Consider the following 15,453-nt stretch of genomic DNA (forward strand, 5'->3'; position numbering starts at 1 on the left):
AAACAACTCTGGTCATACTGCTGGCATATTTCAGGGGTTTATGTCCACACCCCTGTGGTGTACGCACTCCGGTATCCCTCAGGTAGTCTTGCATCATCGTTTATGCTTCAAGCCTCTGCAATCAGATATGGTTATCTAAGCAACAGGAAGAAGTATTTACCAACACTTAATTTAGAGGGGGGAAAAAAGAAAGAAAGAAAGAAAGAAAGAAAGAAAGAAAGAAAGAAAGAAAGAAAGAAAGAAAGAAAGAAAGAAAGAAAGAAAGAAAGAAAGAAAGAAAGAAAGAAAGAAAGAAAGAAAGAAAGAAAGAAAGAAAGAAAGAAAGAAAGAAAGAAAGAAAGAAAGAAAGAAAGAAAGAAAGAAAGAAAGAAAGAAAGAAAGAAAGAAAGAAAGAAAGAAAGAAAGAAAGAAAGAAAGAAAGAAAGAAAGAAAGAAAGAAAGAAAGAAAGAAAGAGAGAAAGAGAGAGAGAAAGAGAGAAAGAGAGAAAAGAGAGAAAGAGAGAAAGAGAGAGGGAGGGAGGGAGGGAGGGAGGGAGGAAGGAAGGAAGGAAGGAAGGAAGGAAGGAAGGAAGGAAGGAAGGAAGGAAGGAAGGAAGGAAGGAAGGAAGGAAGGAAGGAAGGAAGGAAGGAAGGAAGGAAGGAAGGAAGGAAGGAAGGAAGGAAGGAAGGAAGGAAGGAAGGAAGGAAGGGAGAGAAAAAAAAATGAAGGAAGAAAGAAAGAGAGAGAAAGAAATGAAGGAAGAAAGAAAAGGGCTGAAAATAGAAACTCAGCACTATTTGAAACATGCACTGATGTTTGGGAGAAAATGAATCAATGTGTCTTTTGCCCATTGACAGTTCTATTGTGAAGATTTATCTCATGCAATATGTTATTTGCCTTCTGGTATGTGGGGTAGTCTGATTTTTGAGACACTTGTTTCTTTCCTCTTCCACATGTTTAGCTTTTTCTAATGCTGAAGGCGGTTGCTGGTGAGGACTTCAAAAAGGAACTGGGATTGTGATGAGCCAGGGATGTTGCATGTCCAATTTCATATAAAATGTCTACATTTTACTGTTCTTCAGAAAACGTCCACTAATTCTTTCCCAGAGTTTCCTCTTATAGAGTGTTGTCTTGCCTATGACCCACAGGGGATGGCTGGGATCTGGGTAGGTTGTTGAGTGGAGGTGTTACCACACAACCTGTATGCATGTGGCCAGTCCCAAAGACCATTCACCTGCAGAAGGAGCCCATTAGGCCAGGGAACACCTCTTCCTCAGGACCCTTTTGTCTTCGTATGAGGAACCAACAATTTAGCTATTCAGGTGGCCATGGCTTTGAGCAGAGCAGCTTAGTGACCATCTACCAAACTTTTTGTGGATGGCTGATGACATCATCTATCCACCTGGTATACTGGTGAGAGCTAGAGGAGAAGGTGCTATAAACAACGTTTAGCAGACCATCACCATCTATTGTCCTATCTGCATGTGTGAGCATGCTGCCGTGAGAAAAGCTGCTCCTAGCGGCTGCCTTGCCTCCCCTAGGAGCCTCCCACTGGCTGGTCCCTTCTGCATCCCGCATCATTGCTTTCCCATGCCTGATTTTCAGGAGGTGTTATGTTGTACCTATCAGTCACAGTCAGGTGGGATAAACGCTACTGCAATCTTCTGCAACCACGCAGCTCAGGGTAGGACAGTGACAGAATTCATAAGCACATTTTTTTGTCTGGTCAGAGAACAAAGAAAGAGTGACAAAGTCTGGATGGTCCCGTGGAGAGCATAACCTCAGGAAGCAGGTTGGAAGGTCACAAGACAGCCTGTCCTGTGTTGAACAGTTCTTTGATGATAGGGCACTCAGGATGCCTTCTCCATGCTCTGGCATTCCTTACCTCTAAAATGGCAATTTCTGCTCCCCAGGCGGCAGATTTGACTGGTTAATCACCGTGGGCTTCTCCAAGCTCCAGAAATGGGAAGATGCACCAAAGCTCAGTGTTGTTGCTGCTGGTACCATCCACAACCCTGTGGGATTCAAACGGGATTTCTGCTGAGCAAAAGCTGCTCATCTGGCTCTTCTGGACACACCCTGACTTGTTACTGCCATCTCAGCATTTAATGAAGGGGTTAATGGACGTCTCCTCCTCCCTGCTCAGCACAGTAGTAATGGCAGTCTGGACCCTTCAGAGAGGGAGAGCATGAATGGTTCTCATCAGGGATGTCCTTTACAACACTGAAACAGATTTCTGGAATCATGCTATTGCCCTGTGAATATTTGATATGGCACAGGTTACAGAAGAGACATCTCTGTGGACGTGGAAAGTGTTGAAAAGTAGCTGTTTACTGTGTTGCAAAGGCCATGCATTGCAGACTTGGGAAAGTATGTTAGGCAGCACCAATTTCACCCTGAAGCAATAAGTAATATAGGCATTACTTCTTAAAATTAGTATCCCATACTTGTTAGGATTTGTTTCTTCATTAAGTTCCTTTGGTACCTCCTCAGCTTGTGTACACCTGACATATGTTATTATTCTTTCAATTACTACCAGGCCCACAGGGACCAGGGTCCTCTCTAATAGGTATTTTTCACCCTTAGAGATTGTGATCTGCAGGCCAAGAGCTGAGAAACAGAACTGTGAGCATTTTGCGCTGGAGCAGTTTGAAAGTAAGTAGGTATATACATAGCTGCACCACCAGCCTCTAGGCAGACAATGTCAAGGTGAAAGCATTACCCTGGCTTGGAAAAGGGGAAGGGGCTAAATCAAGCTGAGACTTAAGTAGCTTTATGTAAAGATTTTCATCTGAACACTCCTGCCTTATGCCATAGGGTCCCCCATGCAGAAGCCCCAGGAACACTTGTTCTTTGGGGTCAGGCAGGGAAACTGAACAGGCAAGCCAAGTGAGTGTGTAATTTCACAAAAAAGGTTGGAAGATCTACATAATCACAATGGTGTTGACAGGTGGGGGGCAATATATGTCATGACAAAGCCATGGAGGGATGCAAAACATGAGCTGGTCTGGTTTGCTCTTCTCCATGAGCTTTTAGTACTCTAGGCTGATGAGATGGCCTCAGAAGTACAGTGCTTACTTAGCACAGGAAGGGCCTAAGAGCCCTCCAAGATGGGTGAAATCCTGACGGTTCAGAGTTTGGGCTTTATTTGGATCATATCTACTTTAGAAGGCTGGTTTCAGGACAAATAACTTTTAAATTGGAATAAAAGGAAGACAAAATAGGCTCCCTGAGGGAATAGCAGAAGTGGAAAGGTAGGTCTTGGACCCCACTTGGCAGAGCAAGACTCCAGTTTGCGAATCAGCAAGAGAAGAAAATACTTCTAACCCTGCTCGGCTTGTGGCAGAGGCTGCACAGGGTTTAGGACAGAGTTTAGTCCTGTCACTGACCCAGCAATTGCCTGTGTAAGCTGTAGCTCTGTAGCTCTGCATCCCTGCAGAAGGCACCCCGAGACCCTCAAGTGGTCGCAGCAGCCTGGGTCTCAGGCAGCTGGGTAAGACTGGTCCTGGGAGGGTATGAGCCATGCTGGGAAACAGCACAGAAGCACCTGGACAACCTGAAACCCTCTGGACATCTGTGCTTCACAGCTCTCCTTCGTGCTTCCATTTGGGATGTTGAGTTTATGGATGGGAGTCACCTCTCACAAAGGCAGGGAAAGAGCAGTTATTTACCTCTGCCTCGTTCTCTGCTTTTGCTGAATTACTATATAATTTTGTTTTACAAGTAGGGAGTGACTTTTATCTTCTGTTTGGTGCACTTATTTTACAGCTGAAGAAAGGGAAGAGTTGTGTATGAAGTACTAGGTGAAGAAGGAGTCTCAAGCCTCTGATGACAAAAAACACTGGAACAGAGAGAACTCTGCTCACATAAAATACAGGAGACTTTAAGAGAAAAGTCTCAATCAGATTTGACTGGAATCCAGTAAACTTAGAAAAATGTATCCATAGGAAAAGAGCACCAGCAACAACAGGCCTGCTTTCACATCCAGTGGTAAAAGAAAAACAAGTAGCAATTTTCCCTGAGGGAAGGAGGATACTGGAAGTGAAACAGCAATGTTTGTGGTTGTGAAGAATTTAAAGGCTTCCTAGGCACGCTGGCTTCCCTCTCAAGTCCTGAGCACCTCGGGGTAATACATCAGTCCTGTGGTACTGGGAAACAGCCCATTGAAGATCTTGCTTTGAGCAGCTCCATCTTCTGCAAGGAGACCTAGGAAACATCAAAGCAGGGAGGTGCATAAACATGGACAGACCCTGCCTTCCAGAATTACCAGTGGGGATTACTTACATGTTCTTTCTGTGCAGGAGACCACTGGTTTCTCAAGAGCTGAAGCCTTCAGCTGCCCTGGTTGAAAACAACTACTGTCATGGGATTTACTTTGTTAAATTTGAGGCAACTCACGTGAGTCATCCTTCACACACTGATCAACTTCCTGTTCTCATTTCTGCATTTGAATTATTTTGTTAAAGTTGCATTTAAGACCTTTCTGTAGTGTGATTTGTCTTGACACCAAATATAAATAATTTCCTATGACAATGTCAAACTCTGAGTCACTTCTACACATTATTAAGTGTCCATTTTGGTTAAGCTGGTGATGGCTTCCAAACCAATTTCATACCCACCCTTCCCTTATTTTTAGTCTTTCTATCCTGGTAAAGGAGCACACAGATGACCACAGTATGGGCAAATGTGTCTTTGTGTCTGCCTTTCACTTGGCTTTTCATATATCTTATGTCAGGGACATTCTGGTGGCCCTATTCAGGTGATAGTGTCCCCTCTAAACCTATCTCTCCAATCCTAGCTGAGATGAGTGGCTGAAAATCTGGTATGGAGAAACTGAACTCAATAGTCCAAAACCAATTTCCTGGGTGAGAAAAATCTACAACCCAAGCAACTCTGGTTTCATGGCTGAGAGGCAAATCTTTTCTTTCCTGCACTCATGGGAGATACTGAACATGGTGGAAGGAAACAGGTACAATGGAGGGCAGTGTGTACAAACTAGAACACAGGAGGTTTCACCTAAACTTAAGGGAACACTTCTTTACTGTAGGCTGTCCAGAGAGGTTGTGGAGTCTCCTTCTCAGGGACAGTCAAAACCCACCTGGATGCTTTCCTGTGCAAGCTGACGTAGGTGAACCCGCATCAGCAGAGATGATGGACAAGATGATCTCTGGAGGTCCCTCCCAACCTCTACTATTCTGTGGTTTGGTGATTCTGTCAAAACAGTTCTGCTGCACATGGTGAGAGAAAAAAAAGGTTTCCAAAGGGTAAACTCATTTCTTTGCACAGCAAGGAAGGATGTTGGCTTGCTGGAATGTGTCCAGAGAAGGGCAACAAAGTTGTTGAGGGGTTTGGAGCACAAGCCCTATGAGGAGAGACTGAGGGAGCTGGGGTTGCTTAGCCTGGAGAGGAGGAGACTCAGGGGAGACCTTATTGCTCTCTACAACTACCTGAAGGGAGGTTGTAGACAGGTGGAGGTTAGTCTCTTCTCCCAGGCAACCAGCACCAGAACAATAGGACACAGTCTCAAGCTGCACCAGGGGAGGTTTAGTCTGAATGTTAGTGAGAAGTTCTACACAGAGTGATTCCCATTGGAATGGGCTGCCCGGGGAGGTGGTGGAGTCACCATCATTGGAGGTGTACAAAAGGAGGAGACTTGACAGGGTGTTTGGTTGCATGGTTTAGTTGGTGAGGTGGTGTTAGATGATAGGTTGGACATGATGATCTTGAAGGTCTCTTCCAACCTGGTCTGGTCTGGTCTATCTTATCCTATCCTAGCCTAGCCTAGCCTAGCCTAGCCTATCCTATCCTATCCTATCCTATCCTATCCTATCCCATGCTGGGAAGACACCCATGATGCTAAAGGTTTGGAACCACAAGAGACTGTGGCCATGTTCTGCTATCTCCAACCATACATACTGCTGAGTCCCAGAACTGCAGAGATGTTAGCCAGTGCATACTACAAAGGGGATGACTGGCAGGATAAACTGATCACTGAGCTGAAGGTTGGAACAAATGTTAAGAATCTTTTCTTGAGAGGCAAACCAGTTTGCTGTGTGATGAAGCAAAACGCTCCCCTATAACCTAAACACATCTAGTGCTGACTCAACGGGGACATTCAAGTATCATGAGACAAAAAGGCCTCCCACAACCCAAGTCAGCTCTGTAATTCCCACACTGCAGATTACCGCACCGACATACATGCACAGCAGTACAAAAACTTGGAGACTGTGTGTTTCAGAAGCCACAGGTTCTCCACAGGTCTTCCTGCTGCTCCTGAAAAAAACATCATCATGTCAAACCAGGAAAAGAAGAGGGTATGATTGGCCTGCATTGCTCAATCTCTGCCCACTCAGCTGATGTCTGCTTGGCCATACTGATGGAGAAGAGAGGAGAGGTCTGGCTGGGCAGTGGGACAGGGGTAACATGTTGACATGTTAGTTAGGAGCAGCTGTGGCTTGGGATGGCTTTTGATGGGGTGGCTTGTGCCCAGACATAACCCTGACTGCAGGGTCTGATGTGAAACACTGGCTAAGCAGAGATCATCCCATTTTACTGAGCAGGCATTAGATGAGAGGCCACTGAAAATCAGTAGTGGTGACTGAATGAAAAGTTGTAAATAATACTAATGGGCTCGGGCCAGAAATACACTAATAGTCACCAGCACCCTCCCTCTGATGGTAGCTCTGGGGCATGGGGGACACCACATGGGATTTCTGTGATAACCTGCTGTGTGGTGAGGGATATATTTCTTACCTCTTCAGGGAGGAACTCATACAGGCCATGAAGTATGAGTTGTACCAGACCAAGTTAAAGACAGGCTGTAATTTTAACTGCGACTATCTGACAAGACTGGTTTGACAATCACACCCATCCATCTGGGGATCCTGACACTGGAGGAGAGATTATCTTGGTGGCTTTGGTTAGTGGGAACTGAGGATCATTGCAGAGAGATGACAACCAGGAAAATCCCTTCCTCCTTTCCCTTCCTGCAGAGCCTGGCAGCCCAACTAGTCATTCTCTCCTGAGAGGAAGAGGGGAGATCTGTCAGGATCTTCATTAGTCACTCCATCTGTGTCCTTTAAGTCTTTCTAAAGCTGGGCAAATGTTTGGTCTAGGGACAACAGTGCTTGACCTAGAAAATCATAGAATCATAGAATTGTTTCTGTTGGAAAAGACCTCTAAGATCATTGAGTCTAAATGTCAATGTAACACCACCATGGCCATTAAACCATGGCCTGAATTGCCACGTCCACACATTTTTTGAACACCTGCAGGGATGGTGACTCCACCACCTACATGGGTAGCCTGTTCCAATGTCTGACCACTCTTCAGTAAAAGATTTTTTCCTAATATCCAATTTAAACCTCCCTAAGGTACAACTTGAGGCCATTTCCTCTTGTCCATTCACTTAATACTAGGGAGAAGAGACCAACACCCACCTCACTACAACCTCCTTTCAGGTAGTTGTGGAGAGCAATAAGGTCGCCCCTCAGCCTCCTCTCCTCCAGACAAAGCAATCCCAGTTTCCTAAGCCACTCCTCATAAGACTTGTTCTTCAGACCTTTCACCAGCTTTGTTGCCCTTCTTTGGACACATTTCAGCCTCACCTTATTGTAGTGAGGTGTGGCCTCACCAGTGCTGAGTACAGGAGCATGATCACTTCCCTACTCCTGCTGACCACATTATTCCTGACACAGGCCAGCATGCTGTTGGCCTTTTTGGCCACATGTACACACTACAAGTGCCTTCAGGTCATTTTCTGCTAGACATCTTCCTAGAAAACCTGCCCCAAGCCTGTAGCATGGGGTTGCTGTGACCCAAGTGCAGGACCTGGCACTTGGCATGTTAAACATCATACAACTGACCTGGGCCCATCAATCCAGCCTGTCTAGATCCCTTCGCAAAGCCTTCCTACCCCCAAACAGATCAACACTGCTACCCAATTTAGTGTCATCTGCAAACTTACTGAGGGTGCACTCAGTTCCCTCATTCAGATCATTGATAAAGACATTAAAGAGAACTGACCTCAATACTGAGCCCTGGGGAACACCACTGGTGACTAGCTGCCAACTGAATTTATCTCCATTCACCACCACTCTTTGGACCTAGACATTTATCCAGTTTTTAACCCTGTGAAGTGTCCACCCATCCAAGCCATGAGCAGCCAGTTTCTCCAGGAGGATGCTGTGGGAAACAGTGTCAAAGGCTTTACTAATGTCCAGGTAAACAACATCCACATCCTTTCCCTCACCCACTAAATGGGTCACTTCACTGTTGAAGGAGATCAGGTTTGTCATGCAGGATGTGTCCTTCATGAACCCATGGTGACTGGGCCTGATCACCTGGTTGCCCTGTACATGCTGCATAATGGCATTCAAGATGATCTGCTTCATTACCTTCCTGGCACTGAGGTCATACTGACAGGTCTATAGTCCTCTGGATCCTTCTTCCAGCCTTTCTTGTAGATGGGCATAATATTTGCCAATCTCCAGTCAGCTGGGACCTCCCCCAAAACGCTGCTAGCTTTCTGCTTAGTCTATACCTATCTCACAGAGTTCATTACACTCGGCTTAAGTAAGGAGTGTTTACTTAAAGCATTTTGCTTTTGAGATGCTTCTTTAAGCACATGTTGGGGAAGCTCTTGTACAAATCCAGTATCAGACACAGCAAGATCTTTCACTGGCTGTTGCAGTTCATTAATTCAAAGTCACAATCCATTTGGAGTAACTGGTGGCAATCCATTATTATTTTGCCACTGCCTGCTGAGCTGCTTAAAAAATTGAAATGCTTGTGAGAAGGTGTAAAATGTAAATAACAGTAACACAAGAAGCAAGAAGCAGCAATATGTTTGGGAGGAAGAAAAGAGGACTTGGGGAGGATAAGAGCCATGAGACCCACTGGAGCCTCAGTCAAATGGGCCTCACCATGGCTAAACCAAGCACTTCCTTGAAAGGCTCTACCTGCTCTCTCATTTCATTGGTAAGGTTCAAGGGAGGTAAAGGAAGAATGTAATATGATTTTTTTTTTTCTGTACTAGCTAGTAAAGCAAAAGCCCTCACTGTATTTTGGAAGCCCAGCAGTCCTCAAGATAGAGACAGGGTAGGATGTCAGGCTCAGCTGTCCAGGGATCGCTGGGAAGCTCCAGGAGAGCCTGCTTCTTTTTCATCCTGGAAGTTGGGGGACAGGCAACATTTTCTTTAAGTCATGAGGAAAAATCTGAATTACTGTTAAGGTTTACATTCTGCACCAGCAGGGACCCATTTTGGTACTCTGGTCAAAGATGTTGAGGAATATTTGGCGTACAAAGAATTCAGTGACGTTGTGCATTTCTATCGCACGGGCTTGAAACTGATGCCATTTACTGACCTAGGGCTTGATTCTGCAACTACATAAGTAGGTGAATACCTGCTTATCCAAATGGTCTCTGAATGATTTTGTGGGCACATGAAAACATCCATCTCAGACCCTCCCAGCCTCAGGGAATAAGGGAAAATGCCTGCTTGGAGCTCTGAAGACTGAAGTGAGTTGTGACACAATAGGATCCCAAATGACGATACTTCTTACATATGATCATTTACAAAGTGAAAATGTCAATGTAATAGATAATATTTGGAGCTACCTTCTCATGAGTAATTATACATCTGGAAGGCCCACAAGTACATTCTAATCATAATCATCTTTTTTTTTCTTTTTGCTAATAGAAAGCATGGCTGTTCATGGATGAACCATATAGAAAAGTACAAAGCATAGATGGAAGCAGAAACACGAGGTAATTATGCAGTTTCTGTACAAAACCATGGAAGAAGAGAGAAGAGCATTTGAAGTAGCTAAGTCATTTGCAAACTCTGCAGCTAATTCATTGAGGCTCTTTCTTTGTATTCCATAATCTCCCATACACATTGTGACTCTAAGGCTAAATTCTACAGGCCTTTATCAGCTCATATTTAAGGGTTAATTTATAGGGCCTCTGTCCTGCAGTTCATTGTTCTCTGACCAGCTGCATAAAGCATGGTAAACATTTAATAGTAAATAATGTTGGAGTAGAAAAAAATAGCAAATCTTCTGAGGAAGACCAAATGGTCTGCCTGGATGCTGTGACTGTGAAGTAGCTGCTCAGAGGGTTATACACATTCACTCTGCCTGAATGAGCCAGTAAGGAAAATCATAGAATCATAGAATCAATAAGGTTGGAAAAGACCTCAGAGATCATCAAGTCCAGCCTGTCACCCAACACCTCATGACTGCTAAACCATGGCTTTTTTAACACTTGCAGGGCCAGTGACTCCACCACCTCCCTGGGCAGCACATTCCAATGGCAAACAACTCTTTCTGTGAAGAACTTTCTCCTCACCTCAAGCCTAAACTTCCCCTGGTGCAGCTTGAGACTGTGTCCTCTTGTTCTGGTGCTGGTTGCCTGGGAAAAGAGACCAACCCCCACCTGGCTACAACATCCCTTCAGGTAGTTGTAGAGAGCAATAAGGTCTGCCCTGAGCCTCCTCTTCTGCAGGCTAAAGAACCCCAGCTCCCTCACCCTCTCCTCATAGGGCTTGTGCTTGAGGCCTCTCCCCAGCCTTGTTGCCCTTCTCTGGACATGTTCAAGTGTCTCAATGTCCTTCTTAAATTGAGGGGCCCAGAACTGGACCATTGTGTATTTATATAGATCTGTATTTATATATTCTTTCCCAAATGCATGTATCTTACTGGTCGTCTAATAGGAGCAGATGCAAAAGGTTAAACTCATTTGCCTAAACTCCAACATTACATCTATCCAGGAGCATTCTCTCAGCTCTTCCAGATGAGACTGCTCTTGGCTTTTTCTACTGGGTTATGTGTGTGCAAGGAATGCAACATCAAGCTAATGTAAATTTCCATGACCTACACAGAACTCCCTGAAATGTTGCCCCTAAGAGATCTTCCCAGCAAGGCCCTTTATGCTCCATGGAAGCCAATCTACTTTCAGAAGAATCTAACAATACCTTCCAAATTAGGGGTGTTCAACCACTCCTGCCCAGAGTCAAAGAAGATAATTATCAGCATGATTTGGATGGAAAAATTTCAACTCTTGCACGTACTGGTGACATTGGTGACATTCATAGATGGTACTGGTAATATGCATAGGAGGAATGGAGCTTTTTGTTAGAATGTATATGTAAGGTAATCTGTGTAGGATTTGGCCTTTTCAGATTGCTCTACTAATGTCAGCAAAAAGTTAGCATGGTAGTAGGTGCCCTGTCTTTATAAAAACCTTCTGGCATAGATATTACTAAGGAAAGGCAGGAGGATGCTGTGGTGAAAAGTGAAGGTGGTGATGGTAAAACCTGCTGTTGTTGCTGCTGCTGCTTAGCTTAAGGGACACTCCCACAGCTCTGGAAACATGGGGTGAAGCTACACCTCATCCAGTGATCCTGACTCCCATGAGTGCAGTTCAGAGAAAGATTTTGTCCTTCACCACAGCTCTGTAATATGGAACAGAGAGGAAGGAACACTACAAGCTGTAAAAAGAGGAAGGGAGAAAAGCCTTTAGGTTTCCATATGTGGGCAGAAAGAAGACCCTGGCTACCGACCAGTGTGTAGCCAGTACTGTGTCTCATGACTGCACCACGGTAAGTATCTCACAAGGCACTGTGCAGGGAAGCAGCACTCCATGCTCCAGCCCATGCTCCAGGTTGTGGCCGCACACTGTGGAAGGTGACACAACCATTCCAGGTAACAGAGTGACCTCTCCGAGCTATGCACCACCCACATGAAAGGGAAAAGCCATGTCCTCATGCAGCAGGCAACAACTCTTCCCTGCCTGTGACTGTATCAAAATGGATACATCAGATTTTCAGTTTCTTTCTCATTTTGAGATAAAATCATTTGCATAAATCATCTTTTAAAACTTTGTGGGTTTTTTTATCTCTGTCCTTGCCTTTGTTAGATGATGCTGACGCCATGATAATCACATCAATGTGATAATAACAATGAAAACCTCTGATAACCTTTCAGAGTACTTTGCACAGACTTAGCCTCATTTGCAATGAAGGAAGTGTAAAGCACTTGATAGCAGCGGTTTCACTAACAGCAGAAGCCTCTGAAGTGCAGGGTGGGACTGACAAAGGGAACAACTTTACATTGTCATTAACATTTTAGGAAAGGAGAAAATACTTCACACAAATAAAGCTAAAAGGCCACAAATACTTTAAGTTAAACATCTACACAGATACTGTTCCTGCCACAGGGGGGCTTTGCAAACACAAAGGGAAGGCAGATACATAGAAGGGCAATCCCTATTCCTCTTTTTTCACACGTGCCCCACACTACAAACACCCTCAAGCATCCTTATTTTGCATGTATCAGCTCAGTGAATGGAACCACTCTCAGAAAGATGTCTTGCCAAACGCAGAAGATGGAAGATGCTGACTCTGAAACCTGCCAGTCCTAGGGTTAATTTTAACATTATTTTCATCACCGTCATGGAGAATAGAATGAAGAGTCTGTGGCCCAGACCTGTTCTCATAACATTTCATTAGAAGTTTGGCATCCACTTTCATGAGAACAGGGCTGAGAGTCATACCTTCATTTAGTAGTAGTGTGAAAGGGATTGCCAGTATCTGTGAAGTCAGATGGCCTTTGGAAATCAGCAAATGAGCCGAGGCCAACAATTAGGAGAAACTGCAAAGATGCCTTAGCAGGGAGATTGGACTAGGTGATCTTCAGAGGTCCTTTGCAGCCCCTACCAATCTGTGATTGTGTGATACAGGGCAGAGGGATGTTTGAGGAGTGGGAATATGACTGTCTTGCATTAACTAGGATACACAGAAGTTGTGTTATCCCACCCTGCCTACCATGCCAGGCATCCCTTAGAGAATTGCACTGAGGCTCAGGAGCCTGTAAGAAAAAGAAAGAAAATAAAATTAATTTGTAGTCAAAGGGAACACTTTTGGTTTTTTTAATAAAATTTATGCAGATGCTTTTAAAAAAAAATTCAAAGACAGCTCTCCCAAAGCATATTCCAAGGTGCTTAGGTATCACAGTATCACAGTATCACAGTATCACAGTATCACAAAGGTTGGAAGAGAGCTCAAAGATCATCGAGTCCAACCTGTCACCACAGACCTCATGACTAGACCATGGCACCAAGTGCCACGTCCAATCTCCTCTTGAACACCTCCAGGGACGGTGACTCCACCACCTCCCTGGGCAGCCTATTCCAATGGCGAACGACTCTCTCAGTGAAGAACTTTCTCCTCACCTTGAGCCTAAACTTCCCCTGGTGCAGCTTGAGACTGTGTCCTCTTCTTCTGGTGCTGGCTGCCTGGGAGAAGAGACCAACCCCTTAAAAAAAATCTTTTTTTTTATCACCAAAGAAAAGCCCTTTTATTGTCACCAGGGGGGATGGGGACAGCATAGGAGGAGCAAAGGACCCCTGGGACCCTGGGGCCAGGCTGGAAGCAGCTGCTGCATCCCCCAGCCCCTGCAGGAGGGGGTGGGTGAGGCCAGGACGCCCCTGGCATCCCCAGCAGAGCTTCTGCTACATCTAAAGGTATTTTAATTCAATGAAGTCTGGCATATGAAAACCAGAAAGGTCTGAACAAAAACGCCCTAGGAACACAATGGCTTTTACATGCATGAAAAGCAGCACACAGACAGCTTAATTCACTGCAAGTGAAACTGAAGACCATCAGCCACACATTGTAGGATAAGTAAAGGTCCTTTAGAGACTGGCGGGGAAGAAAGAATTATCCTTGCAGACAATGAGATCCTCCCTTCAAGAAAACATATTTGTGTTGGTGAAAGAAAAAAAAAGGCAACCAGAGGCAGTAAGAGCAGCACACCCTGAGTCCGTTCTCAGGAATACAGAAGCCAGCTGTCAGTTGGCCACTGAGTGATGGGGATTACACCAAAGAGACAAGCAATCCTTCCTGGACTCTCTTCCAAGGCAACTGACAACACAAGAAAAAAGATAAAATGGATAAATACAGAGAGTGAAGATGAGCAAAGTATAACTAACCTTCATTTTCCTGATGAATGGAGACAAAGGGACGTGCAGAGGGATAAGCCAAGGAGATCTGGGGAGACTGGGGAATGAAGTGATAGTTAGAGAGTTGAAGGTCAGTGAGACATCTGAACCATTATCAGAACATTTTAGGTGAAAACAAAAGGCTAGAGTATGAGATCAGGAACAACCAGAGAAGATATTCTTACAGTGGACACAGAAATCTCAAAGGAGGTGAATGGATCTCAGGCAGGGAAGGAGAAAACAATAGCCAAGAGCCTAGATGATGCTAGCGAACACCAGACAAGGGGCCAGGCTTTTGGAGAAGAGAAAACTGGGTACAAGGTAGTAGTGGAAATGAAGGTAAAAGGAGAGCACTGGACAAATGTAGGATTGCTTGGTAGAATAGGATCACAAAATCCCACTTATAGGAAGGGCAGTCTGGGACACATAAAGCAAGTGAAAAGCAAAAGCGTTTGGGAGAACTCAGGAGCAGCTTTAGAGGATCTTTGAGGTATCTTCCAACCTTAGTGATACTGTGAATTGCAGCAGGATTACTGTGGGACACAGTGGGGAGAAGTATGTGGACATCTAGAGATAGGTCCAGGGCTAAAACCAGGGAAAAGCAGAGGAGATGAGTGAGAGAAGCTCCTTGGGTAGGGGCAGAGCTACAGGAAAAGAAGAGCAGGTTGGTATAGGGGAAAGGGCTAAAGCAGACAGCATGGATTGTGAGACAGGAGCCGTTCTGGTAGTCAGCCAGGGAGGACGAAGTTGCCTATTCAGCAAGTCAGGTAGTAATTAATTAAATACAGCCAGGCAGCAATCAGTCAGTTAAATCCGGTAACAACTCAATTAAATTGCACTGGGGAACAATGAACTTATTACATCAAACCAGGGAACAACGAACCAATTAAATCAGCTGGAAGCCTCCATGGGTTCCTCTGGAGCCTGGGCTAAGTGCCACCCGAGTGAGGGACTTGCAGCAAGCTGCAGGCTCCAGGAGAAACATCACAACAGCAACTGTGCATTGCTGCTGACAGCCTTTCTTGTGCCCCTTTGCCCAGAGCAAAGGACAGAGCAGACTACAGCTGGTCTGATGAAATATTTGTAATAAACTAAAGGGGTGTGGAGATGGAAACTGTCAGTTTCCAAATTAGCAATAGTGTTGCAGAAATTACTGGGCTGCCTAAGGATGGAGAAAGCCCTGCCTTTCAAATCAAGCTGGTGCTGGATATCCAGAGCTGTCAGCTAAGACATTATCTGAGAGACTTTGATGGGTGCCTGACGATGATTTAGTCTACCTAGCATGCAGCAGTGGTACATCTTCCAGCTGTGTTCTACAAGCACATGGCTATGCACTAAAACATCTGCCTATGCCTATTTTGAGGCAAAAAGTGTAAATTACATGAATGAGTGTAAGTCAGGCTGGTCATGTACTGTCAGTGCTAGGAACCATATTCACCCCCTTTGGTTGGTGCCCCATATCGTTTGGGGT

This window comes from Melanerpes formicivorus, unplaced genomic scaffold, assembly GCF_026170545.1.
Source record: "Melanerpes formicivorus ecotype bairdi unplaced genomic scaffold, bMelFor1.0.p_v2 SCAF_1, whole genome shotgun sequence".
Classification (NCBI taxonomy): Eukaryota; Metazoa; Chordata; class Aves; order Piciformes; family Picidae; genus Melanerpes; species Melanerpes formicivorus.